Source organism: Scyliorhinus torazame, chromosome 17 (assembly GCF_047496885.1).
Source record: "Scyliorhinus torazame isolate Kashiwa2021f chromosome 17, sScyTor2.1, whole genome shotgun sequence".
Taxonomy (NCBI): domain Eukaryota; kingdom Metazoa; phylum Chordata; class Chondrichthyes; order Carcharhiniformes; family Scyliorhinidae; genus Scyliorhinus; species Scyliorhinus torazame.
This window is the reverse complement of record NC_092723.1, coordinates 163,645,096-163,672,381: the sequence shown is the minus strand read 5'-3', so window position 1 is coordinate 163,672,381 and position 27,286 is coordinate 163,645,096. Positions and strand designations below refer to the sequence as shown.

General features: G+C 50.6%; 1 long non-coding RNA gene across 2 annotated transcripts in view; it reads right to left on the bottom strand.

Moving 5' to 3' along the window:
* The window catches only part of LOC140394354 (uncharacterized), a 45,293-nt gene extending 19,663 nt beyond the window's left edge, over positions 1 to 25,630 (bottom strand). For both annotated transcript variants that reach the window (XR_011935855.1, XR_011935854.1), the window contains exons 1-3: positions 25,567 to 25,630; positions 3,571 to 3,731; positions 1,933 to 2,024 (exon numbers count right to left, since the gene is read on the bottom strand). This is a non-coding gene — a long non-coding RNA (uncharacterized lncRNA). The remainder of the gene's footprint in view (positions 1 to 1,932; positions 2,025 to 3,570; positions 3,732 to 25,566) is intronic.
* Between the last annotated feature and the right edge of the window lie 1,656 nt (positions 25,631 to 27,286).

Here is a 27,286-nt window from a genome sequence, read left to right as displayed (position 1 = left end):
TTTCTGCTCAATAAATTCAAAAATCACTGTTTTGATGCAAAACATGGTTTCACCACTAAAGTCATACATATTACTTGCCTCTCGAGGTGAGTAATGATTGACAACAGCTTAAGATACCCATCCTTGCAGGTACATGTACATTATATCACAACATTGTCCATTGAAGGCTATGTACTGTCAAGCCTGTGCACTCTCAATTTTTTTCCCTCAATCTCTTCCCCTTCTTAACCTCGCTCTCCACCAACAACACACTCCTTTAAATCCACCTCTTTGAAGCATCTTAATATCTCTTCAGGATGCAGTTTTCCCATGTAAAAGACACTGGGCCGGATTCTCCGTTTTGGAGACTATGTCCCCCCCGCCGGCGTGAAACGGTGGTCTTTTACGCCAGGAAAACTGGCCCAAAGCAGCCAACCTTTCCTTGTTTTGCAGGGGGCGAGCAGGGAGGCAGCATAGAGCTCTCAGCTCCAACTGCTGACACGGCCCTGAGCATTTCCGGTTCCGTGGCCGCGCATGCGCATGGCAGCGGCCGCGCCATGCTTCATGGTGGACCCAGCCCGCGGACCTGGACCGCATATGTAGTGCCCTCCTTCGGCTGCTCGCGTGCTCTGGACTGCCTGCCCACAGTGCCCCAGCCCCAAATGAAATGAAATGAAATGAATGAAAATGAAAATTGCTTATTGTCACAAGTAGGCTTCAATGAAGTTACTATGAAAAGCCCCTAGTCGCCACATTCCGGCGCCTGTTCGGGGAGGCTTTTACGGGAATGAAGCCCCGCCTGCTCACGGATTGGCCTTCCCCGACTGTGCCAGCGCCGGACACGCGCAGTTCCCGGACGGCGTGAGCATACGTAACCCACGCCATCGGGAACCTGGCCGGTCAGGGACGGAACATGCGGGGCGGGTCTCAGGCAATGGCCTGAGGCCGTGGATACTTGGCGCGGCATACTCTAGGAGTACACTGCTTTTCAAGGGGCAGAGAATACAAAAACCGGCGCCGCTCCCAATATTGGTGTCAAAACGGATTCTCTGCCCCATTGCCGGACGCAATTTCGGAGTAGGGGAGCGAAGAATCCAGCCCACTATATGAATGCAAGCTTCATTTGTTGATAGTTTATTAGAGGAAAAATGGACCGAGTGGCCTAATTCTGCTCCAATGTCTTATGGTCTAAAGGATGATACCTTAAGACCATAAGGATAGTAGCAAGTGGACAATGTAGACAAATAATGGGCGGGATTCTCTCAGCCCGGGGTCGGGCCGGAGAATCCCCGCGACTGGCGTGAATCGCGCCACACCGCCCCGACGCCGGCACACGATTCTCTACGCGGCTGGCTTGCCGATTCTCACCACGGAATGAGCCAAGCGGCCGTCGTAAAAACGCCATGTCCCGCCGGCGGCATCCACACCTGCTCTCAGCCGGCGGGAACTCTGCATGGAAGGGTCGGGGGACGGCCTGTGGGGAGGGGAGAGGCGATTCGACCCCGGGGGGGTCCTCCGATGTGGCCTGGCCCGCAATCAGGGCCCACCAATTGGCGGGCCGGCCTCTCTGGCTGGCGGCCTCCTTTCATCCGCGCCGGGCCCTGTAGCCCTGCGCCATGCTGCGTCGGAGCCGGCGCGTTGAAGGAAGCCACTGTGCATGTGCGTGTTGGCGCCGGTGCCACTGCGCATGCGCGGATCCCGCGGCGCCCAGTTCACGCCGGGATCAGCTGTAGGGGCCAGAATTGCTGATCCTGATGCCGTGTACTTAGCCTCGGGATCACAGAATCCTGGGTCTTTTCCTCTTTATTGAGTGGTTTACAGAATTAGTTGCCTTTCTGTGGGGCTGTTCCCTCAAGAAGTGGAAGGACAGTGGATCCATTAAAATGTTAACTGTTGCTCAAATAATACGCTATAAATAAGATGGAGGTGTACGAATGGGTTGTGAGACATTACCTTTCTGACACACTGGTTGAATGGACTCTAGTGGTCTTTTCTGATAATGCGTTCCAGTGGATTGGATTTCTCTCCCTCCGATTTGACACAAACTTTGTCATCAATGTTTAGTTGCGTGAAAAGATAAAAGGAAATAGGATTCAAGGTCTTTGTGAAGGATGCTGAATGTAAAAATCCCTGACTTACATCGAGTTACATGGTCCACAGTACAGAAACAGGCCATTAAACCCAGCTTGCAATGCCATTGTTTATTGCCCACACCATTCTCTGAGCAGCCCATTTCATCTCACCCTATCGTTCTCTGTCTCATCTGTTTATACATCTTCTCCTTAAAGACAACAATGTCATTCGCCTCCTTCACTCCTTGAAGTAGTCAGCAATGGTTACATCCTAGAAATACACAGTTAGTCTGCCAAGAAGCCTTCTTGTGCGTTGGTCATGATTATGCATGGATCGGGGATCTTAGAAACAAGATAAAAATAGCCAATTGGGAAATCCTTGTGGTGCTGATTACTTCATCAACCCAAAGCAAAAACAATATAAAATATTTATCATGGAAGTACGTTTTATGCAAATCTGCTGAGCGGGTGCAACATGGCCTGGTGTTCTGCATGGCCTCGTGAACTTAATGCATTAAATATCAAAACAGAATTACTGCTCGGAAATATGGGCCGTAATTCTCCGGTTGTTGCGATTTACTTTTCCCATCGGCAGCACACGTCCGCCAACGGGTTTCGCGGAGGGGTGGGGTGGTTATCAATGGGATAGCCCATTGACAAGCGGCGGAAAGATAGAATCCCACCACCAGCGAACGGCGCGCGACCGAGATACACGTGGCTGGGGAACCGGAAAATCCCGCCCTCAATAAGTCCCTCATTAAAGCCAACTAAATACGTTGAAGTATCAAGCCACTCAGCCATTATGTGATATGATTTGGCGCGTTTCCTTACTTGCTGAGGGTCCGATTGCAACCGTGTAACTCAGAGGTTGCTGAGCGGAGAGAAAGCATTGGCCGAAGGGTTATTCACAGGTGAATTTGCTGGTACACATGGCATTTTAGGAAATTAACGGTGTGCGGTAGTATAGCGGCGATGTTACTGGGTTACTAACCCGTAAACCTTGAAGCACGAGTTCCAAATCCCACCTTGGCAGTTAGAGAACTTGGTTCTGGTTGGAGAATCCTAAACACGAGGGCGCAGTCTCAGGATAAGGTGGCTGATCATTCAGGACTGAGATGCAGAAACATTTCTTCACTCTAAGGGTTGTGACCCTTTGGAATTCTCTACCCCAGAGAGTTGTGGACGCTCTGTCATTAAGTGCATCTCAGGTTGGTAGAGACAGATGGTCTCTCAGAGAATTAAGGGTTCTGGGGAGAGGGCGGGAAAATGGTTCTGAAGCCCAAGATCAGCCACGATAGTATGGAATGACGGAGCTGACTCGCTGGGCCACATGGTCGACTCCTGCACAGGATGTGATGTGTAATCCCATGACTTTTTGTGTGAAACCGTGCTCCCAAAATAATTTTTGAACTTGTGTTCAGTTTTTAAAAAGCTGATGTTAGTAAAGGTGACTATGAAGTGATTGTTGTTTGCAAAGAAACAACTATTTTGTTCATGTCCTTTTTGGAAGAAAACTCACCATCGTTACTCAGTCTGGTCTATCTGTGACTCCGGGCCCACACCCAATATGGTTGTCTCTCACATCGACTCTGAAGCAGTTGAACAAAGTATCTGCGGTTCGTGAGGAGGGCCCACTGTGACAGGTGGATAGGTTCAGGCCTTGCCATTGACACCCAAGCCCTGAAAATCATAAAGGTGAAAAAAAAAAATCTAATTTAAAGTCCGGCTGCTATAGTTTAATTCAGCAAGTACCACCTCGCCCTTTCTTGCTTAAATGGAAGATTTTACTGATACGGGGCCTCTCGTGAGGTTTGCAATGCTCGAAACGCCTCACCAGATTTAACTCGTGAGACATCAAAATCTGGATCTTGCCCTCACTGGGCGTGGTCCAGATCAGCATATTAAAATCATCCATCAGGCTCATTTAATTATGCGTTCGTGGAATTCCCCTGGTGACCTCGACCTAAAGGCCACGCCTGGAAGACGTCACCAGGGTGCCGTTTAGTATTGCTTTCCACAAACGTGGGCCAGTCGTAACAGTACCTCGGGAGGTCTCCCAGGCCATTAGAGACCGCTGGGTGGTTGGGGACAGGGCAGAGTGGCACCCTGGTGTGCCCTCTGGCACCCGGGCACCGTGGCATTGTCAGCCTGCCCCATGGCAGTGCCAGGGTGCCCAGGCAGCACTGCCAGGAATAAGGGGGTGTTCTCGGGGAGAGGATGGGGGGGGGGGGAGAGAAGTGTTAAAAACAGGGGGGGGGCGGGTGAGATCGGAGCAACCAGACAAAATGTCACCCCAATCTGTGAGGAGCCTTTCGTGCTGGGCTTCCCAACAGGAAATGGTTCTGAGTGAGACCTCGGTGGAGAGAAACTCCCCAAGGCCAATAAAAAGGGGAAAATGCCGTTGGACGGCGATGTGTTTTCCCGCGCAGCTGCCATCGAGAAACATTCCACTGAAGGCGCCCAAAACCAGACTGCCCCAGATGTGCCGGCTGGTGTGCATTCTTGGGTTTTTTACATATCCGTTCATGTGATGTGGGCGCTGCTGGCTCGGCCACCATTTATTGTCCATCCTTAATTTCCGTTGAGAATTGGTGATGGTGAGCTGCCCACTTGAACTGCCGCAGTCCACGGACTGAATTTCACGCTTGACATGTGCGCCAAGCCAGTGGCCTGGAAGCAGATGTCGAACCCACTCCCGGGCAAGATCACGTTTTTAACACAATCAAACACTGGGTAGCCAATTAAGTCCCACCTAGAGTGAGACGCGTCTTCCAGTTGTCCTGACAGTGTGGGCGAGGATAGCAACAAATGGTTTGATGATTGCAATAGGTTCCAGATTCAGCACAGGCTTGTAACTGTACTGCACAGGCTGCAGATGGAGTTTGGGGTTGGTCTAGCGAATCACGATTGTTTGTAAAGGAGACAGTGCCATTGCCATGGGGTAGCATTGATGGCTTGGAGGCCTAGCTGAAGGAGCACAAGGTCAAGGCATCCCTGGTGGCCCGAGGTGCCCCTGAGGGTTCCTCTCATCTGCTTCCACGTCCACATCCCCAGGCTCCTCATTAGGCCCCTCTCTGGAGTCATCCTCCGTGGCGTGTGGAGCTGCCTCACTATCCTCAGCCTCCAGTAGGTTCCACCCTCCCACCGCCCCCCCATCCACCCCTACCCCTTGCCAATGTCAGATTGTGCAAAATGCAACATTCAATGAAGATAAGCGAGATGCGCTCTGGAGGATATCGCAATGCTGCGCCTGACCAGACCAGGCATCTAAAGCACATCTTGAGAAGCCCAATGGTCCTCTCCTTGTGGAGGCATGGCTTCTGGTTGTACCTCTTCTCTGCTTCTGTTCTTTGGGTGCCAGAGTGGGGCCATGAGCCACCTGTTCAAAGGATAGCCTTGTCACAGGAACCATCAATCCAGTTCTGGATACAGAACTGGCTAGGTCATGGAAGGCAGAGAGTAGCAATGGAAGGATGCTTTTCTAATTGGAGCGTTGTGACTAGTGGTGTTCCGCAGGGATCAGTGCTGGGACCGTTGCTGTTTGTAGTCTATATAAATGATTTGGAGGAAAATGTAACTGGTCTGATTAGTAAGATTGCGGACGACACAAAGGTTGGTGGAATTGCGGATAGCGATGAGAACTGACAGAGGATACAGCAGGATTTAGATCGTTTGGAGACTTGGGCAGAGAGATGGCAGATGGAGATTAATACGGACAAATGTGTGGTAATGCATTTTGGAAGGTCTAATGCAGGTAGGGAATACACAGTGAATGGTAGAACCCTCAAGTGTATTGAAAGTCAGAGAGATCTAGGAGTACAGGTCCACAGGTCACTGAAAGGGGCAATACAGGTGGAGAAGGTAGTCAAGAAGGCATACAGCATGCTTGCCTTCATTGGCCGGGGCATTGAGTATAAGAATTGGCAAGTCATGTTGCAGCTGTATAGAACCTTAGTTAGGCCACACTTGGAGGAGAGTGTTCAATTCTGGTTGCCACACTACCAGAAGGATGTGGAGGCTTTGGAGAGGGTGCAGAAGAGGATGTTGCCTGGTTATGGAGGGCATTAGCTATGAGGAGAGGTTGAATAAACTCGCTTTGTTCTCACTGGAACGTCGGAGGTTGATAGAGGTCTACAAAATTATGAGGGGCATGTCATGATATTCAGGTAAACATCATGGTGCAAACATACATACATACTGAGGAACAGATGAACGGACCAATCAATACACACACAACACCACAGCCAATCACAGGCAAGAGCATACACACTATAAAACGGGGAACACGACACTTCCTGCTCAATCCAGCAGGAGACAGCTCAGGGCCCAGAGCTCACAGCAAGCCACTCAGACATCCACCATGTGCTGAGTGCCACTCCAAGATAGTGTTAGGGATAGGTCCACAGAGTCAAGGGTAATGAACAAACCACAGTAACCAGTTTACCATTGTAAATATTGTTAGTAATAAAACTGAGTTGTACCATCCGCAATGGTTTGTCTGTGTAGCAGAGCACCCAACACGACAGGGCATAGACAGAGTGGATAGTCGGAGACTTTTTCCCAGGGTAGAGGGGTCAATTACTAGGGGGCATAGGTTTACGGTGCGAGGGGCAAGGTTTAGAGGAGATGTATGAGGCAAGTTTTTTTACACAGAGGGTAGTGGGTGCCTGGAACTCTCTACCGGAGGAGGTGGTGGAAGCAGGGACGATAGTGACATTTAAGGGGCATCTTGACAAATACATGAATAGGATGGGAATAGAGGGATACGGACCCCGGAAGTGTAGAAGATTTTAGTTTAGGCGGGCAGCCCTTTTATTGTCGGCCGGCATGGTTCGGACTCCCGTACGTCCCTGCCGACCTCAATGGTGCACGCGTGTTCAATGACTTCGGGATGCACGACCAATGTCGTTCAGTGCAATTTTACTTGCATCCAGGACCGGCTGTACCCCACCTCTGAATGTAAAATTCAGCACATGTGTTGTAGAAACATGCACAGGGCTGTTCGGAGGGGAGTTCCAGGATTTTGACTGAGCGATAGTGAAAGAACGACGATACAGTTCGAACTCAGGATGTTGTGAGCCCTGTGGGGGAATCTGAAGGTGGTGATGTTCCCATACATCTGCTGCTATTGTCCTGCTAGGTGGGTTTGTTGGTCACGGGGTTTGAAAGGAGGTTTGTTGTAGCTAAGATGACTGTGGTAAATGTGCCCGCCACAGGGAACAAGCCCAAATACCAGGAATGTAACTACGGTCTAGACTTGATACATCCTAAGTATATCATTAGGAGCTCATTAGCAGACAGACTCCTCCGAAACAAACAATACACCCGCCTGACACCAAGGACAGTGAGATCTACAAGGCTTTGAGGGTGCATTATATTCTGGTCTCCATGCAGCGGAAGAGTTGAAGAAAACATTAATTGCAGGAGGACGCTATTAACCATTTTAAAATGGTTCTTTGAAACTTTGAACACTGAATGAGTAAAGGTATAACAGGGAAAGTATTATAATGAAAATGTGGGGGAAAGAACATTCTGTCCAGTCCTAGCTTTATGTTGAATGCTTCCTGCACACAGCAACAGCTACTAATGGTTAATAAGTACTGTACTGTTAAATGTACCTGGCTATACTTGAAAGAAAATGCTTTATCTAAAAAAGCTCGCCATAACTTTAGACTTCCCACAGTGATAGGTATGGCACACTCCCCTCCCTCGCTATCCCACCTGACTTTATGCCGCTCCATCCTGCCAGTGGGTGTGGAGTTCTGGCAATCCTTTTACATGTTTCCATAGAGCTTATGTGGAGAATGAGGAGAAGGTTGGGTTTAACTTGGCGTTTCTAGATATTTTGATTGGTGCCTTTTTGAACCAAACTCCAATGATTTGTTTGTTTGTTATCCCTGAGGTTTAACCTCACACCTCCTCCAAAATGATGGTCTCTCCAAACTCCTTCCCCCGGGTGAAGAACCGTCAGCTGCAGTGAGGGATGGGCTGGGTAATCTGCTCCCGGTTCACCACCAATGCTACCCTCTCTGTTGGATGCTCAGAATTAGTGTGCAGGAGTGTAGCTCGGATATAGTCCATCAGTGTTCCCTTCCCTGTCCTCCTGTTTCTCCGATAGGGTCTCTGATTTCTGTACATGCCCCAGAAATCTTGAGATGTTCTGGGTGGTAGTGGGGGATGGTGGTGGTGGGGGGGGAGGGAAAGAATTTCTCAAGAAGTTGACACCTGTTGTGTGTGCCCGGGGCAGGGCCATCCCAAATGTTGAAGATGAAGCATGCCCATTGGAGGATCCGGCAGTGCCATTTGGCAGCTCAATACAGATTGGTTTTGAGTGTAAGTTACTCAGTGAACAACTCCCCGTCAATCATTTGCAACTCTGCTCCTGTCATTGAGCATGACAGTCTTCAACATTGAAACAAAGGCACATTGCAGTTTTGTATTGGTGAAAGTTACATAGTGATAGTGAACATTGTGATGTTCACTACTGTTCACTAACACTATACAGTCTATTAGCGAACACCACAGCCAGTAAGACTATGGGTGGAATTGCTGCCTCCCACCCTAAGGGTGAGATTTTCTGGCCCTCCCCTGGCCTATTCACTGGCGGTGGAGGCCCATGGAAAGCCTAACTACACGAGCCCTAACTACTGTTTCCCGGGAAGATGTAGATTTGCAGTCAAGACTTGGCTGTCATTCATCTGCAGCCTCCTGATGGGTATTCCATTCCACCCCCACCTCCCCCCCGCCCCTCTTCCCCATTCCTTTGTGCTTCCCCAGCTCTGCCTGGAACTGATGGCCAATGTCTCAGTAGCTTGACACCTTGCTAGGATCTCGCTGCAACCCTCTGGGCCAGACCTGCTGCCCCGTGAGCTGCCTCTGTCTCAGAAAGATGCATGTTTCATTTCAAACCTTTCACCCTCCTGCTGTCACCCACCAACTTCGGCCCATCACCAACGGCCCCTCTCCACCCACAATGTCACATTCACTCTCCCCTCAATAACACTTGAGCCTACAGTCAAATTGGCCATGCTGAACTCACTCACCCCAGTCATCGTTCCTATGTCCACCCTGATTCTACCCTCTCCCATAGACCTGGAAATCATCCTTGTCTCCCTTAATGATCCTCCAGATGAAAACTACGCCCACCATACCCAAACTCTGGCCCTACCAACCTGCCACATCCCACTTACTCTTCTCATTGACACCCTTCTCTCCTATCCGACAGCATCTTCCCTTCTACTCCCAGGATTCAACGTTGACTCAAGCGACCCCTCCTCTGAAACACTTTGCGCCCCCCCCCCAAAAAAAACATCCACTCATCCCCCTTCTCCTTCATTCCTTCCTTCCTTCTTACTCTACCCAATCCCCACCTTCCATGGAACAATAGAATTGCAACAGCGCAGAAGGAGGCTATTCGGCTCATCGGTTCGGCACCGACTCTCTGAAAGAGCAACTAACCCAGGCCCACTTCCCTGCCATATCCCCGTGACCCCACCATCTTTGGATACTAAGGGGCAATTTAGCATGAGCAATTCACCTAACCTGCACATCTTTGGACCGTGGGAGAAAACCGGAGCACCTGGAGGAACCCCACACAGACACGGGGAGAAAGTGCAAACTCCACACAGTCACCCCAAGGCCAAAATTGAATCTGGGTCCCTGGCGCCGTGAGGCAGCAGTGCTAACCACTGTGCCATCTCCTCCGGAACCACACCCTTTTCCTTCTCGGGTCCTCACCCCATCTTTGCCTCATCTGGGCCTCCCCACCTTGTGGCCTTACATGCACCATTATTGAGGTCAGCTCCAACGGTGCAACCAGCTTTGACTGTGAGGTAAATGCTCTTAAATCCTCCCTGGCTGGGTGCAGTTGGATAACGGAATGGTGTAAATCCCCTCTGGCGGGGTGAAAGATTGATGGGGGTGCACGGTTCCTGCCTGTTGGGGTTTTAATGAGCATGCATGAGGTGCACCGAGCTTCGGCAGGAAAGTCAATCCACCATGAACGTCAGGAGAGGAAGATCCTGACCTCATTTCCCAATGTCGGGAAACATTTTTTGTATTTCACCATATCTGCCGCCCTCTCATAATGGGAGGGGACGATTCCACCGTAGAACTATGAGGTGTGTTGCCTAATATGCCTTCAGAATTAACATTTCCCAATCCTTTATATTGCTTAATAATGCAGATGTAGTCTTTTCAGTCTTGAGCTTATCCACTACCAATTACCCTCGAATCTTGAAACAATATAGTGCAGAAGGAGGCCATTTGGCCTATCCACCTGTGCCTTACTCCTTGGTAGTATTGTACAATTAACCTCATTCTCCTGCTCTTACTCATAACCCTGTAATTATTTCCCCGTCAAGTATTTCTCTGATTTTCTGTTTGCTACAAGCTCAGGCAGCGTGTTCCAGATCACACCAACTCGCTGCGGTAATAAAATATTTGTTCACCTTTCCTCCTCAGAGCGCCTTCCTACATCTATGTTATAAATGTGGTTAGTTTTAAACTGCCCTCTGAAGAGGCCCAGCAAGCTACTCTTTTGCATCAAACCATGGCACGGCATAGCATGAATCCCGGTGGGAGTGTCTTCATCATATGGACTATGGTACTGTTCGTGAAGAACCACCACCTTTTCTCAATGGCCTGGAATGGGCATTAAATACTAACCTTGCCAAAAATGCCTCATCTCCCAAAAAGGAACTTAAAAAACATGAATTTAAGACAGTTGGGGATCAACATTTAAGCCTTGGCTCAGCAGGTAATGCCATCACCTGTGGAGGGTCGAGGATTCAAATCCAACTCGAGATACTTGTACACAGAATCGGGGTTGATCACCCCAGTGCAGTACTGAGGGAGTGCTGCACTGTGGGGGGTGCCGTCTTGGATGAGATATTAAACCAAACTTCTGAGGGGGAATAAAAGATGCCACGACATTGCTTTGAAGACGAGCAGAGGAGTTCTTCTTGATGTCCTGGTCAATACTTATTCTTCAACCGACGTCACAAATACAGCTTCTTTAGTCATTATCATGTTGCTGTCTGTGGGAGCTTGCTGGGCACAAATTGGCTCCCACTTTTGCTACATTACAAACGGTGATCGCACTACAAAACCTACTTCAGTGGTTTAAATCGCTTTAGTGCGTTAGGTTCTACTGCGTATCTGAAACCTCTCTCCGTTTTATTTTCCTTGGGATATAAAAACGGTCCATTTGTATTCACACACTGTACATCGTCAAGGATCGAATCTTATTGAGGTTGGCAACGACTGTAGAAAGTGAAGCGGGTTTTTTTTCTCAAAACTGCTGAATAAAACTTCGCTGCCCACCAATCCAAGAGTGCGTGAAGCCTGGGCATTTGAGTCTGTAAATATTTATCCTGGACAAATGTTTGTCACCCAGAAAACCAATTTAATACTTTTTAATCAGTGGACAACATTGTGTAGTCAGCATTGGACAAACAAGAGTGAAGGAAGAAAACATTCTCCTATTGACCCAGTGGGTTTGTCTGAGATAGGGGGAACAGAATCATAGCGTTAGCATTTGTACGAAGTCGGGCAGTGGCACGGAGCACTGACTTCCGACGGACAATCCGTAATTGAGTTCTGATTTCAGTGGGCGTTGGTAAATGCGGCAGATATTGATTCTGCGTCTACTGGTGCCGGGTTAAACAGCAGCTGCTGTTTACTCGGAATCCAAGGTTTTATCTCAAAGAGGATCCTGGCACTAATGCATTTTCAAAAGATAAACACTGTCCTCCCAATGACCTGCGGCAAACAACAGGCTGTGCCTGCTCTAATGAGGCTCACTCAGAAAACGTGCTGTGTTCCAGTCCGAGATACCGTTCAGTGTTTTGTGTGCTACAAAATGTTTTGAATTCAAGCTTCGTTTAATGGTGGACCCATGTGGGAAGCAGGATTACCACCATTATTGGGGAAGTTTGATTCATATTTGGACTGGAATTGTGCTTCAGTTTGCCAATAGTCACCAATTTGTGCACAGCAAGATCTAACAAACAGTAAATGAGATAGAAGTCCAGCTATTAGGGTTGTGTTCATGTTGTCTGAGGAAAGCCGAGGCCTTGGGAGAACACTACTTTTAATTGATTTATGCCATGGATCTTCTCATATCCATATATGGGTTAATCACCATTCAAAAGACAGCTCCTCCAACAATGCTGCTTTCCCTCAGTAGAACACTGTACTCCTCAGTCACCTGAGAACTCAACATTAGTGCGGAAGCAAGTCATCCTCGACTCTGAGGAACTGCCCGAGAAGGAGATGATGAAGGAGCAGTGTTCCGAAAGCTAGTGATTCGTAACAAACCTGTTGGACTTTAACTTGGTGTTGTGAGGTAACTTACTAAGAAGGAGAAGACAGAAGAACAGCGTGAGCTATCCGTTCAATTCCTGTAGGAGGCCAGAAACTCACCAGTATCTGGCACAGGGTTGGGGATCCTGCCAAGCAAGCCAAATTGACATTTCGCACTAAACACTGCATTCAACAGCAGAACCCGGGGATTTGTCGGTCTGTCGATACGGCAGGCGGATTGATTGTACTATTAAATCTACAACCGTCGCCCAAATCTTTACAGCATGCCAAAGCAAATATGATTGAGTTATTGTTTTACTGAGGGTGGTTGAAATATTCTCAGTTAGTAAGACTCGGTGATTAAAAAGGCATCAGAATCTGAGCAATCAGTTTGGTCATTTCATTCCCGAACATTGGATCTCAGGCTCACTTGGTGTGCCTCCTTGTAACTTGCCTCTCAATTTCAACGGGATTAAAGAGAGCGAGTACACGTGGACATGGTTTTATTGTCAACATAATTCACTTAGAATGTAAGGTTTGTAGATAAAACCCTGACTTATCATCGCGGAGGTGCACTTGTAATTACTTTAATTGTCTAAACAGTGGCTTCTGAGGCTGTGTCAAGGCCTAAATTAAATATTTCCTTGGTGAGTGCGGAGACTCATGCAAGGTTTCCTGTTTCCAGCGTGAGCCAGCTTTTCTCAATCTCCTTTCCAAACGCATGCCCGACTGTGACGAGGGCTGTACCAGAAATTACTTTCACATTCATTATTTTCTTCAGCGCCCCAATAGTTTGAGTTGATCTTCTTCTTTGACTATGCCACCCAAAAAATGGAATACCTTCAATTCGGGATTGGAGGAGCGTGGGAAAGGTTCAACATTTGTAAACCTCCTTTTGACAGCACCTTGCAAATCTGCGGCCTCGGCCACCTGGAAAGACAGGGTAGCAGGTGCATGAGAACAACACCAGCAGCAAATCCGCCCCCCCCCCCCCTCTCAATCAGTAGCAACAAAAAGGATTAACTGCTCACTACCAATCCCTTCGCTCTTGTTTTCAAACCCCCCCCCCCTGCACCCCTTTCCCCGTGACCAACCCCCCCCCGCTTGCCAGGTCCCTCCCCCAGCATCATTTACGTTTGTCCTGGGCCGCTCCATGATCCTAGGACTCTGGGAGTTGTTCTTCTGGCAGCAGCTACGACCTCCTCCACGGTGCAGCCGAGTGCAAGGGTCTCGCTAGACGAGCCCCCCCTACCAGGGACCTGCTCATCCCTGGCAATACCGCTGCCAGGTTGATATGTGGTTCAGGGGGCCTCCCGGAAAAGAGGCAACACATGCCTCTCGCTGGCTTGCCAGTCGGCAGGCAAGACCCCCACACCTGAGCAAGATCTATCATGGCCGTCAAGCCCAGGAGTAGGACTTGAATCCAGGGCTCCTGGCACAGAGGCAGGGATGCTACCCGCTGTACCTCACGGCCTCCCACTTGGATAAGTAAATGTAAATGTCGCCACCATCCCAGAGGACCATAGGCTGCTCTCCCCTTTTTTTTGAGAGAGAGCTGACTGGTGGTAATTTAACCTGAGGGTCACCGCACCTCAGGCGAGGGGCAAGGTTGAGAAGGTGGGAGAACGTCATGAATAACCTCAGCCAGTACAGGAATTGAACCGGTCACTTCGCATCACGAAACAGTTGTACAAACTAACCCACCCCCCACTGCTTGGAAAAGTACCTGAAGCTCAGGAGCAAAATTGCAAGGCTACAGAGGAAAGGTGAGGAAACGAGCCGGGTTGAGTCGCCGTTACAGCATGGCCACGATGGGCTGAATGGTCTCCTTCTGTGCTGTGACCATTCTATAAAGCTGACTGCTTTCAAAAACATTGGCCGCACAGCAGCAGCCAGCCAAGTCTGATGAGGTATTTACAGAATATGTGCAAGGTTGGGACATGCATATTTTCTGAGCTGTCTCAGGTTTACAGGCCGCTGTGTGTTTCTGTTGAAGCTGGGATGTCTGTGGAAAATGTGCCCACCACAGGAAGCAAGAGCAAATGCCTGGAATTTAACATACAGTCTAGGCCAGCGGACTCTGAGTATATCGTTCGGAGCTCATTAGCAGTGAGAATCCTCCTCTACACACAAAGTACCAGTCTGGCACCAGGACATTGTGGTGCTTCGAAACATCGATCAAGAACAGTCGAGAGACATTTAATACACACATTTTGGCATAAAATTTAAAAAGCATCACTAAACCTACTTGAAAATCTTTACTATTCCGAGTGCTGGGCATGTGTATGTCAAAAGAAAAATGAATCTTTTCTTTTCCCTTTCTGGCAGTCATGGATTAGTGGCAGCCCTCCCACATCAGAGTCAGAAGGTGTTAGATTCACTGGAGTTAAGTTGGTGCTTGTGGTAATCACCACTGTTGTACATATTAGAAGATGTGTGGTAAGGCCCTGTACTACAGGTACGGGGATAGTCCCTGCCTGCTGGCTCCGCCCAGTAGGCGGAGTATGAATATGTGTGCTCCCTACACAGCAGCCATTTTGCCAGCTGCTGTAGGAGGCCACGCATCTTAGAGTAATAAAGCCACAGTTGTATTCAACTCTCGTCTCTGTGCAATTGATCGTGCATCAATTTATTACTCTAAGATTTTCAGAAGGTGGACCTCCACATCAAGCCGGATCGCCTGCAGCTGGATCCGTAACAAGCAACGTCAAAAAGGACTTTCAACACTGGCAAGCTTGTTTCGAAGCTTACATCAGGTCTGCACCAGACCCAATCCCGGAAGGTCAGAAGATCCAGATACTCTACTCGCGGCTGAGCTCCAACGTCTTTCCTCTTATCCAGGACACGCCGAACTACGCCAAAGCCATGGCGCTACTGAAAGAGAATTACGCCCAGCAGACGAACACGCTCTTCGCCAGACACTTATTCTCTACTCGCAGTCAACTCCCTGGTGAGTCCGTAGAAGATTTCTGGCGTGCTTTAATTCCCCTGGTCAGAGACTGTGACTATCAGGCCGTCACGGCCACAGAACATTCGAACCTCCTCATGCGGGACGCGTTCGTTACGGGGATAGGGTCAGACCTCATATGCCAGCGACTTTTAGAGGGGGCCACGCTCGACCTCGCAGCAACAAAAAAACTGGCGCTATCGATGACGGTCGCCTCGCGCAATATTCAGGCCTACACCCCCAGCCACGCGGCCCACCCCTCCTACACATCGTGGACTCCGCAGGCGGCCGCCCCACCGGGGACCTCATCCAGCCACTATGCCTGTACCACGCGCCAGCCAGCCAACCCCGGGGGCCCCCGAATTTACTTCTGCGGGCAACAGAAACACCCCCGCCAACGCTGCCCGGCCCGCACCACCCTTTGCAAGGCCTGTGGCAAGAAGGGGCACTTCGCTGCGGTGTGCCAGGCCCGCTCAGTCGCCGCTATTGCCCCAACCCCCCTCGCGTACAGACAATGGGCATCACCATCTTCACCTCCCTGGACCACGCGTGGCCAGTGGGTGCCGCCATCTTCTCCATCTCAGACCACGCGTGGCCAGTGAGCGCCGCCATCTTCTCCTCCTCAGACCACGCGTGGCCAGTGAGCGCCGCCATCTTCTCCTCCTCAGACCACGCGCGGCCAGTGGGCGCCGCCATCTTCCCCTTCTCGGACCACGTGCGGCCCATGGACGCCACTATCTTTTTCAATTCCCGCCACGTGTGGCCCATGGGCGCCGCCATCTTGTCCACCCCAAGATCATCAGGCGACACCATCTTGTCTTCCCCCACGGCACATGGGCACCACCATTGTTCCAGGAACTGTGCCCCCTGGGCACCCCATCGTTCGACACCAGCGACGACCAGCCACGACCCGCCTTGGTCACGATCGACCAGTCTTGCCTGCACAATCTAGCCACCGCCTCGACAAGCGTGACGATCGATGGGCACGAGACCTCTTGCCTGCTGGACTCCGGGAGCACCGAAAGCTTCATCCATCCAGATACGGTAAGGCGCTGCTCCCTTGCTGTACACCCCGCCAATTAAAGAATCTCCCTGGCCTCCGGTTCCCACTCCGTGGCGATCCGGGGGTACTGTATAGTCACACTCAGGGTCCAGGACGTAGAATTCAGCGGCTTCCGCCTCTACATCCTCCCCAACCTCTGCGCTGCCCTGCTATTCGGCCTGGACGTCCAGTGCAACCTCCAGAGCCTAACCTTGAAATTCGGCGGGCCCCTACCACCCCTTACTGTGTGCAGCCTCGCGACCCTAAAGGTCGACCCACCTTCCCTATTCGCAAACCTAACCCCGGATTGCAAACCCGTCACCACTAGGAGCAGACGGTACAGCGCCCAGGACAGGACCTTCATCAGGTCCAAAGTCCAGCGACTGCTTCGGGAAGGCATCATCGAGGCCAGCAACAGCCCCTGGAGAGCCCAAGTGGTAGTGGTGAAAACTGGGGAGAAACACAGAATGGTCGTGGACTACAGCCAGACCATCAATAGGTACACGCAGCTCGACGCGTACCCCCTCCCACGCATATCTGATATGGTCAATCAGATTGCGCAGTACCGGGTCTTCTCAACTGTAGACTTCAAATCCGCCTACCACTAGCTCCCCATCCGTAAGACGGACCGTCCATACACTGCCTTCGAGGCAGATGGCCACCTCTACCATTTTCTCAGGGTTCCCTTCGGCGTCACCAACGGGGTCTCAGTCTTCCAAAGGGAGATGGACCGAATGGTCGACCGGTACGGGTTGTGGGCCACCTTCCCATACCTAGACAATGTCACCATCTGCGGCCACGATCAGCAGGACCACGATGCCAACCTTGCCAAATTTCTCCACACCGCCACTCTCCTAAACCTCACCGAGAACAAGGAGAAGTGCGTATTCAGCACAAACCGCTTAGCCATCCTCGGCTGTGTGGTCATAAATGGAGTTCTGGGGCCCGATCCCGACCGCATGCGCCCCCTCATGGAGCTCCCACTTCCCCACTGCCCCAAGGCCCTCAAACGCTGCCTGGGGTTCTTTTCATACTCCGCCCAGTGGGTCCCAAACTATGCGGACAAGGCCCGCCCGTTCATCCAGTCCACCCTTTTCCCCCTGATGGCCGAGGCTCAACATGCCTTCAACCGTATTAGAGCCGATATCGCCAAGGCCGTAATGCACGCAGTAGGCGAGACGCTGCCCTTTGAAGTGGCGAGCGACGCATCAGATGTCGCCCTAGCCGCCACGCTCAATCAGGCAGGCAGACCCGTGGCATTCTTTTCACGAACCCTTCATGCCTCCGAAATTCGGCACTCTGTCATAATGTACACCAGTATATCATGGTGCAGACACACACTGATGGACACACAGTGTGCGACCAATCAACACACACAACACCGCAGCCAATCACCAGTGAGAGCACACGCACTATAAAGACAGGGGGAATCAGAGTTCCCGCTCATTCGAGTTGCAGCTAGTTAGGAGGACAGAGCTCACAGCCTGCAACACAGACATTCACCATGTGCTGAGTGCATCGACTGGTTTGGACAAGGCAAAGGTCTTTAGTTAAAGCTGGTATCGTATTAACCCACAGTTTGAGTATGTTAAACAGTTAATGATTCAATAAAATAGTGTTGCACTATTTCAAGTGTTGGTGACCTGTATGTGATCCAGAACACCCAGCACATCATGATACCAGGAGTGGTGGGATATTAGCACTTCCTAGACCTACCTGCAAGTGATCTGCCTTCCGCCAGCATTCCATCATCCTGCAACATGGACAACATGAGCCCGCCGCCGCTCCGCCTCGCCAGCAACCTCGGGGCCAACTGGAAGATTTTCAAACAGCGCTTCCAGCTCTTCCTCAAAGCCACAGACAGGGAGGGCGCCTCGGATACCAGAAAGATTGCTCTTCTCCTCTCCACGGCCGGGGACCATGCCATCCACATTTTTCAATCTCTCACCTTTGCGGATGATGAAGAGAAGACGAAGTTCAAGACGGTCCTCCTCAAGTTTGACACTCACTGCAGCGTAGAGGTGAATGAAAGTTTCGAACGCTACGTGTTCCAGCAGCGTTTGCAGGGTAAGGATGAACCTTTCCAATCCTTTCTCACACACCTCCACATCCTTGCGCAATCTTGCAGCTACGGGCCCACCTCCGACTCCATGATACGCGACCAGATCATTTTCGGTGTTCAGTCGGACCCCCTACGTCAGCAGCTCCTCAAAGTAAAGCAGCTCACCCTAGTGACCGCCATCGAGACCTGTGTCTTACATGAAAACGCCACAAGTCGGTATTCCCATATACAAGCGGCTGAAACGGCACGGCAAGGTCCCCACGAGGCGGAACGGGTGATTGAGCACCTCCAGGGCCTCAGCCTGGATGAGGGCAGCCATTTTGCGTGTTTTTCGCGGACTCCCACGCTTGTACGCACCAAACGAGGGGACGGCGATGTTGAGCAACGTAATGACCGCACGCACGACCGCACCACGCATGCGCGGTGGCACAGCGAATGTGCTGACGTCACGACGTGCGGCAATGTGGCTCCGCCCATTTAAAGCGGCAATGCCCCGCAAAATCTCGACAATGCCTACGATGTGGCAGACTTGGCCACTATGCTGCCTTCTGTCGAGCAGCTCAGCCTGCCAATTCATATCGCTTCAGCCAGCCTCGCAGGAATGTTCAGGCAATTCAACCCACAGTCACCGAGTCCGATGCAGACCTCCCACACAGCAGTGACACCGAGGACCCGAAGGCGCCTTTTCGAGTCGGTGTCGTAACGAAAAACAGGCTGTTCCCGAAGCAAAGACACCAGCCGCTGTCGGTATACAGCATCGATCCAGACGATGAGTGGTGTGCCACCCTGACGGTCAACCAGAATTCGCCACCCATCTCAGAGACTTAATTTGTGAACTTTGTGGACTTCCATTTAATCGTTCAAGTGGTTTGTATATACTGTTCATCTCATTATTCTTGTGACATACTGTTTTTCTGCACCAGGCACCTTCCCATGTAAATAGCTTAGTTTTCATGTACATAGTCCTGTAAATATTTTGCACACACGTAGTCAGGAACATTCACCATACACTATTTACTGTCACGCAGGTACATTTTTTATAAAAGGGGCGATGTCATAATATACACCAGTATATCATGGTGCAGACACACACTGATGCACACACAGTGGGACCAATCAACACACAAAACACCGCAGCCAATCACCAGTGAGAGCACACGCACTATAAAGACAGGGGGCATCAGAGTTCCCACTCATTCGAGTTGCAGCTCGCTAGGAGGACAGAGCTCACAGCCTGTAACACAGACATTTACCATGTGCTGAGTGCATCGACTGGTTAGGACAAGGTAAAGGTCTTTAGTTAAAGCTAGTATCGTATTAACCCACAGTCTGAGTATGTTTAAACAGTTAATGATTCAATAAAATAGTGTTGCACTATTTCAAGTGTTGATGACCTGTATGTGATCCAGAACACCCAACACATCACACTCCTCTGTCGAAAAAGAGGCCCAAGCCATCGTTGAAGCTGTGCGGCATTGGAGGCATTAACCTGCCAGCAGGAGAGTCACTGTCCTCACTGACCAATGGTCGGTAGCCTTCATGTTCAATAACACACAGCGGGATAAGATCAAAAAGATAAAATCTTGAGGTGGAGGATCGAACTCTCCACCTACAACTACGAGATTTTGTATCGCCCCGGCAAGCTCAATGAGCCCCCAGATGCTCTATCCCAAGGTACATGTGCCAGCGTACAAGTAGACCAACTCCGGACCCTGCACGACAACCTTTGTCACCCGGAGGTCACATTTCATAAAGGCCCGCAATCTGCCCTACTCAGTCGAGGAAGTCAGGGCAATCACCAGGGACTGCCAGGTCTGTGCGGAGTGCAAACCGCACTTCTACCAGCCGGACCACGCACGCCTGGTGAAGGCCTCCCGCCCCTTTGAACGCCTCAGCGTGGATATCAAAGGGCCCCTCCCCTCCACCGACCGTAACACGTATTTCCTCAGTGTGGTCGATGAATACGCCAGATTCCCCCTCGCCATCCCATACCCCGACATGACGTCTGCCACCGTGATTAAAGTCCTCAATACAATCTTCGCTCTGTTCGGCTTCCCCGCCTACATCCATAGTGACAGGGGATCCTCATTCATGAGTGATGAGCTGCGTCAGTTCCTGCTCAGCAGGGGTATCGCCTCCAGCAGGATGACCAGCTATAACCCTCGGGGAAACGGGCAGGTGGAGAGGGAGAACGGGACGTTCTGGCTGGACGTCCAAGTGGCCCTACGGTCCAGAAATCTCCCGGCCTCCCGCTGCGAGGAGGTCCTCCCCGATGCTCTGCACTCCATTCGGTCACTACTATGCACTGCGACAAACGACACACCCCATGAACGTCTCTTTGCCTTCCCCAGGAAGTCCACATCCGGGATGTGGCTCCCGACTTGGCTCGCAGCTCCACGACCCGTACTCCTCCGTAGGCACGTCCGACTCCACAAGGCGGACCCATTGGTTGAAAGGGTGCAGTTACTCCACGCTAACCCCCAGTATGCCTACGTAGCATACCCCGACGGCTGCCAGGATACTGTCTCCCTCAGGGACCTGGCACCAGCAGGTTCCACACACACACACACACCCCTCCGGCCCGGCTCCACCCCCCTCCCCCGGCGCATCCAGCAGCAACCACCCCAGGACCATCCATCCTCCCCCTGCCCACGCCCGAGAATGAAGAGGATTTCGGCACGCTTCTGGAGTCACCGAGGACCAGACCAACACCGGAATCGCCGCCACCACTGCGTCGCTCCCAATGCCACATCAAGGCCCTGGGCCGGCTAAATCTATAATTGGTTCGGGACTATCAATCCACCTTGAACTGGACTTCAGAAAGAAATAATTTTTTTTCGCTTCTGTGTATTAAACTTGCTCTGTATATAGTTCTCCACCACCCCCGCCAGACTCAATTTTAACTGGGGGTGAATGTGGTAATCACCACTGTTGTACATATCAGACGATGTGTGGTAAGACCCTATACTACAGGTACGGGGGAAGTTCCCTGCCTGCTGGCTCCACCCAGTGGGCGGAGTATAAATATGTGTGCTCCCTATACAGCAGCCATTTCGCCAGCTGCTGTAGGAGGCAACACATCTTAGAGTAATAAAGCCTCAGTTGTATTCAACTCTTGTCTCTGTGCAATTGATCGTGCATCAGTGCTAATGCTTCCAGCGCCAATGCTGAGGAAGTGCCACACTAATCGTGCCGTCTGTTCTGGGAGATGTTAAACTGAGGGTCCTTTAGACCTCTCTGGTGGATCTAAAAGATCCCACCTTTCAAAGGAGTGCAAGGGAGTTCTTCTCAGTGCCCTGCTCAGCGTTCATCCCTCATCACTCAAACAGGTGAGCTTGTCTTGAATCACTGCTATCTGTGGGAGCTTGCTGTGCAGATTGGCTGCCATGCTTCCTACATTAACAATAGTAACCACACGGTTACCGCGGGCAGCACAGTAGCATAGTGATTAGCACTGTGGCTTCACTGCTCCAGGGTCCCAGGTTCGATTCCCGGCTTGGGTCACTGTCTGTGCGGAGTCTGCACGTTCTCCCCGTGTCTGTGTGGGTTTCTCCGGGTGCTCCGGTTTCCTCCCACAGTCCAAAGACGTGCAGGTTAGGTGGATTGGCCATGCTAAATTGCCCTCAGTGACCAAAAAGGTTAGGAGGGGATATTGGGTTACGGGGATAGGGTGGAAGTGAGGGCTTAAGTGGGTCGGTGCAGACCCGATGGGCCGAATGGCCTCCTTCTGCCTGTATGTTCTATGTTGAGACATTGAAAGTAATTCATTGGCTTCATTTGGATGAGCTTTGTGAAAGGCGCTATAGAAATGCTAATCAATCTTGCTGTCCATAAGGCTAGAAGACATTGGAGCAGAAGTAGGCCATTTGGCCCATCGAGTCTGCTCCGCCATCCAATGAGATCATGGCTGATCTGATGTAATAATCCTCAATTTCCGCCTCATCCCCATGACGCTCGATTCCCTGACTAAAAGTCTTGTCGATCTCAGCCTTGAACATACTTGACGACCCAGCCTCTAGAATCCACTGTGGTAACGAATTCCACAGATTCACCACCCTCGAAGAGAACAGATCTGTCTTAAATTGGGTGAGCTTACTCTGAGATGATGCCCTCTGGTCCTCGACGCTCCCACACAGGGAAACAACCTCTCAGCATCGACCCTGTCAAGCCTCTCTTTCCTCTAAACTCTCCTCAGAAAACATTTGCTCTGCAGAAACGGTGGCCATTTTGTGATGGGTCATTTCCTGCAGCCCTGCTGATTAAACGCCTCACTTGATACCCTCCTCCCATTATTCCCTTAACCATCTCCTGACACTCTCTACAGTATGCACAGAATCCAGTCGGCTTATTCAGGTGAGTTCTGAAGAACAGAGCTGGCAAATGAAGAAGTGAAAGCCTAATTGCTGTTCCCCTGGGCCTTCCTTTATATTTTACTTCAGGAGCTCAGCAGCGGGAGGTGTGATCTTAATTAACATGTGTTAATTAGGTAAAATATTTTTGAGAATTCTTCAAAGTGCAATGAAAACTGTTGGCAGCCGATTCTGAAGGCTGATATTAATTACGTTGATGGTACCAATCATTATCTCAGTGTCCTTGCAGCCGTCTAACATAGTTCAAGGTGGATGCTTTGCTGGGATTGAAATAATATTCACCCGTATCCACGGCAACTTGCCTTTAATACCCTGGACTAGATCTCCTACTTCTGACCCCGATCAGAGAAAATTAAAAGTACCCATTCTTACCTCTGATTTTTCTGGGCAATCAGTCGAAGGAGGATCCTCGCAAACTGCATTGGTGCAGGAGACCTCGGAACGAGCAGCAGAGATAATCCGTGAAGAAGACATAGAATTTACAGTGCAGAAGGAGGCCATTCGGCCCATCGAGTCTGCAGCGGCCCTTGGAAAGAGCACCCCACTTAAGCCCACGCCTCCACCCTATCCCCGTAATTCATTAACCCAGTAACCCCACCCAAATCTTTGGACACTAAGGGGCAATTTAGCATGGCCAATCCACCTAACCTGCACATCTTTGGACTGCGGGAGAAAACCGGAGCACCCGGAGGAAACCCACGCAGACACGGGGAGAACGTGCAGACTCCGCACAGACAGTGACCCAAGCCGGGAATCGAACCTAGGACCCTGGAGCTGTGATGCAACTGTGCTAACCACTGTGCTACCGTGCTGCCCTCTTTTTACCACACGAGTTGCCCTACTTTGGTAAGTTGAGTTTAAATTCCCCCAAAGCATTCGAAAAACTATGGAGAGAATGTAAGTTGGTCAGGGGTAGAGTGGGGGAGGTAGGTAAGTAGGGCGGGTGGGTAAGGACGTAACTGGGGAGGGTGGACGAAGTAAGTGGGTAAGGGGGTAGGGTGGGGCGTAAAGGAGGGTGGGTGAGTGAGGTAAATGACAAGCAAGTAGGGTGGGTAAGGTAAGTGGGAAAGATAGTAGGGTGCTTGAGATAAGAGGGGGTTTGGTGGCAGCTGGGTAAGGTGGTTTTGTCAGGTCGGGGAGTCAGGGGATAGTCGGGGGGAGTTAGGTGGTGGGGGGGGGGGGGGTTGGGTCGGGTTGGGGGGATTTGGGCATTGGGAGGAGTCGAGGGGTCAGGATGTTTTGTATCCAATGCGGCTCTTCATCGGAATCATTCCAAAGGAGTCACATTGGGCTCCAAATGTTAACTCTCTTTTCTCTCTCTACAGAAACTGTCAGACTTGCTGAGACTTCCAACACTTTCTGTTTGTACAGAAAGAGGCCATCCAGCCCATTATGCGTGTTCCAGCTCTTTGAAGGAACTATCCAATTAATCCCATTCCTCCTGCTCTTTCACATACTCCTGCAATTTCCCCCCTCGCACACATTGTCCAGTTTCCTTTTGAAAGGTCCTATTGAATGTGCTTCCACCAACCTTCCAGGCGACAGGTTCCCAAGGTTATTTTTAAAAAAATTCTCCTCATCCCACCTCTATAGTTCTTTCGCCAACTTTCTTATCAAAACAGCAGCATACAGCCTGTTCACATTATTTGCAAAGTCAAATCCGGGGTTAGGGTTCAGGGTCTCAACATATCTTCATCTCGAGACGTTTCTTCATTCTTACAAGTGTCCCTTACTCTTGAAGAAAGGAAAAGGAGGCGGTCTGAGGAACTATACACATCACAACAACCAGGAAGAGCTCGACTTTGTGGTTATGCCCAACCCCAAGGACAACAGAAAAAAGCTTGTCGTCTAAAACTGTTAGCAACAGAAAAAAAGGAATATCAATCAGGTGTCGAGCCATTTTACAGACTCACCACATATCACAGTAATGCATTTACAATCTCGCGTCTGTTGTGTCCAGTATAAAACTTGGACAGGGATTTCAATTCACTTAGGACTGTAGCAGGCACCATCTGGTTTGTTTACTGATCAAACCGAGGGCGCGGAGTTGCATGGTTTCCGCGTGCAATAATTTGCTTTACGCCCACACTATCGAGTTACGCCGCACTCTTCCCATTTCACAAATGTGGTTTGAGTCTGTGTTAGTGAATCCCTGATGTTACACTTTCAATATAGAGAGCCAACGCAACTTAATATTTTATGCGCAGGCTTTGACACATGGGAAGCATGAGAAGGTGGGGGCACGGTAGCACAGTGGTTAGCATAGTTGCTTAACAGCTCCAGGATCCTAGGTTCGATTCCCGGCTTGGGTCACTGTCTGTGCGGAGTCTGCACGTCCTCCCCGTGTGTGCGTGGGGTTTCCTCCGGGTGCTCCGGTTTCCTCCCACGGTCCAAAAATGTGCAGGTTAGGTGGATTGGCCATGCTAAATTGCTCTTCGTATCCAAAAAAACGGTTAGGTGGTGTTACTGGGTTGCGGGGATAGGGTGGAGGCGTGGGCTAAGGTCGGGTGCTCTTCCCAAGGACCGATGCAGACTCGATGGGCCGAATGGCCTCCGTCTCCACTGTAAATTCTATGATTCTATGTGAAGGTCATTATCAACAGCAAATCTCTGGCAACATCGGCGATTGTGCTCGCACCAGCAATGTTAGGCAAGGAAGGTGACTGCGGCCTGAATGTCACGCACTGGTGAGTGTGACATTCTAATGCAAAAGGGACATGAGAAAGAAGCAAAGAAACACAAGCTGCTGAAGTGATTTCTTGTCAATACTGTTCTGGTGCTTCCTTTACCTTAGGGTTGCCAACTCTCCAGGATTGCCCTGGAGTGTCTTCAGGAATTAATCTCCGTCATGGCTGAAAGAAAACACAAAGAGAAACATCAACAGGGACACCAAAATAAAATGGCGCTTTAAAAAATATAATAACTTGATTGAACACTTTTGTTTAGTTGTTGGAGGTGGGAATGAATTTAAGAAAATGCTGCCCGATTGACAGTTAAGGATCATCCAATCCGATGGTGTTAACTCTCCAATTGGTGATGTGGCTTGAGCATGGGCCTGTTAACCATCCAATGGCGGGCGTGGTTGGAGAGTGGTGGGCGGAGGAGGGCAGTCAATGATGAAACCACTGGTAACCCAGAGCTGCCAACACATCTCTGCCTTACCAATGGCAACGGGTTGCACGTTAGGTGATGCACAATCAATACGCTTGAGTCCACGTGGAGTCATATCGATTCAGCTTTAATCAGATAGAACTGTACCCAGCAGCGACGTTACAGAAGTGAAGGCTGCTGGGGACGGCACTGGTTCTTATACCCCGCCTCTCAGGGCGGGGCTATGTACATTTCCCAATGGTAGACCCCGCGGTTTAGCCAATGGTTATTCCTCTCTCTGGTACCGCAATACCTGGTATTACCACATTAGGCCAGTCAATTTTGAACAGGACAGGTGGGGCAGGGCATAGAAGTAGCCATTTGGTCCATTTGTGCGTGTGCCAGCTCGTTGAAAAAGCTCGCCAATTGGTGCCACTCATTTCCCCCATAGAGTGCTACCTTCATTCCCTTTACAAGTGTATACCCAATTCCGTTTTCAAAATTACAATTAAATCTGCTTCCACCCAGCCTTCCAGGCAGAACATTCCAGATCATCACAACTCGCTGGTTGAAATTGAAATTTTCCTGCTGTTCCAGCCAGCGGGATATCTGTTCCCAGCGACTGGCAATCCAACTACCCACCCTACCCACCCATCGGGGGGGGGGGGGGGGACACGCTGCCCGGGGGGGGGGGGGGAACACGCTACACGCTGCCCGGGGTGGGGGGGGGGAACACGCTGCCCGGGGGGGGGGGGAACACGCTGCCCGGGGGGGGGGAACACGCTGCCCGGGGGGGGGGGGGGGGGACACGCTGCCCGGGGGGGAGAATCTCACCCACTGTGCTAAAACAAAAACCTGCTGTTCCTTCTAACCTGCACAATCTTTGGACTGTGAGGAGAAACCAGAGGAAACCCACGCAAACACGGGGAGAACGTGCAAACTCCACACGCAAACTCCACACGCACAGTCGCCCGAGGCGGGAATTGAACCCGGGTCCCTGGTGCTGTGAGGCAGCAGTGCTAACCACTGTGCCACCGCGCCGCTCTTGTTGGATAGGTGACAGTGGAACATATCCCTCAGTATCGCTTTGGGGGTGCTGGCCTGGAACACTGTACTTGTAAAAATATGCTGCTCGGGACTTACGGGGTGGAAATGATTATCTTCACCGCAGTCCTCACCAGCTCCCTCACTAAGGGGCGGGGGACTATATTATCCATTGTAAAAGGTCGGCCAGTAAATCACCGACCTTAACAAGAACCTGGTAGAGATCTACCATCAGTGTATATACCGTATTGTATTTAAATCTAAGTTCCTTATTTTTCTTGGTGTGGACTCCCCGTGTCTTTATTAAAACACTCAAAACTCAGGAGTGGAGCTTAAACCTACAACCAGTAGCTCCACAGTAAGAGTGTCACTTAC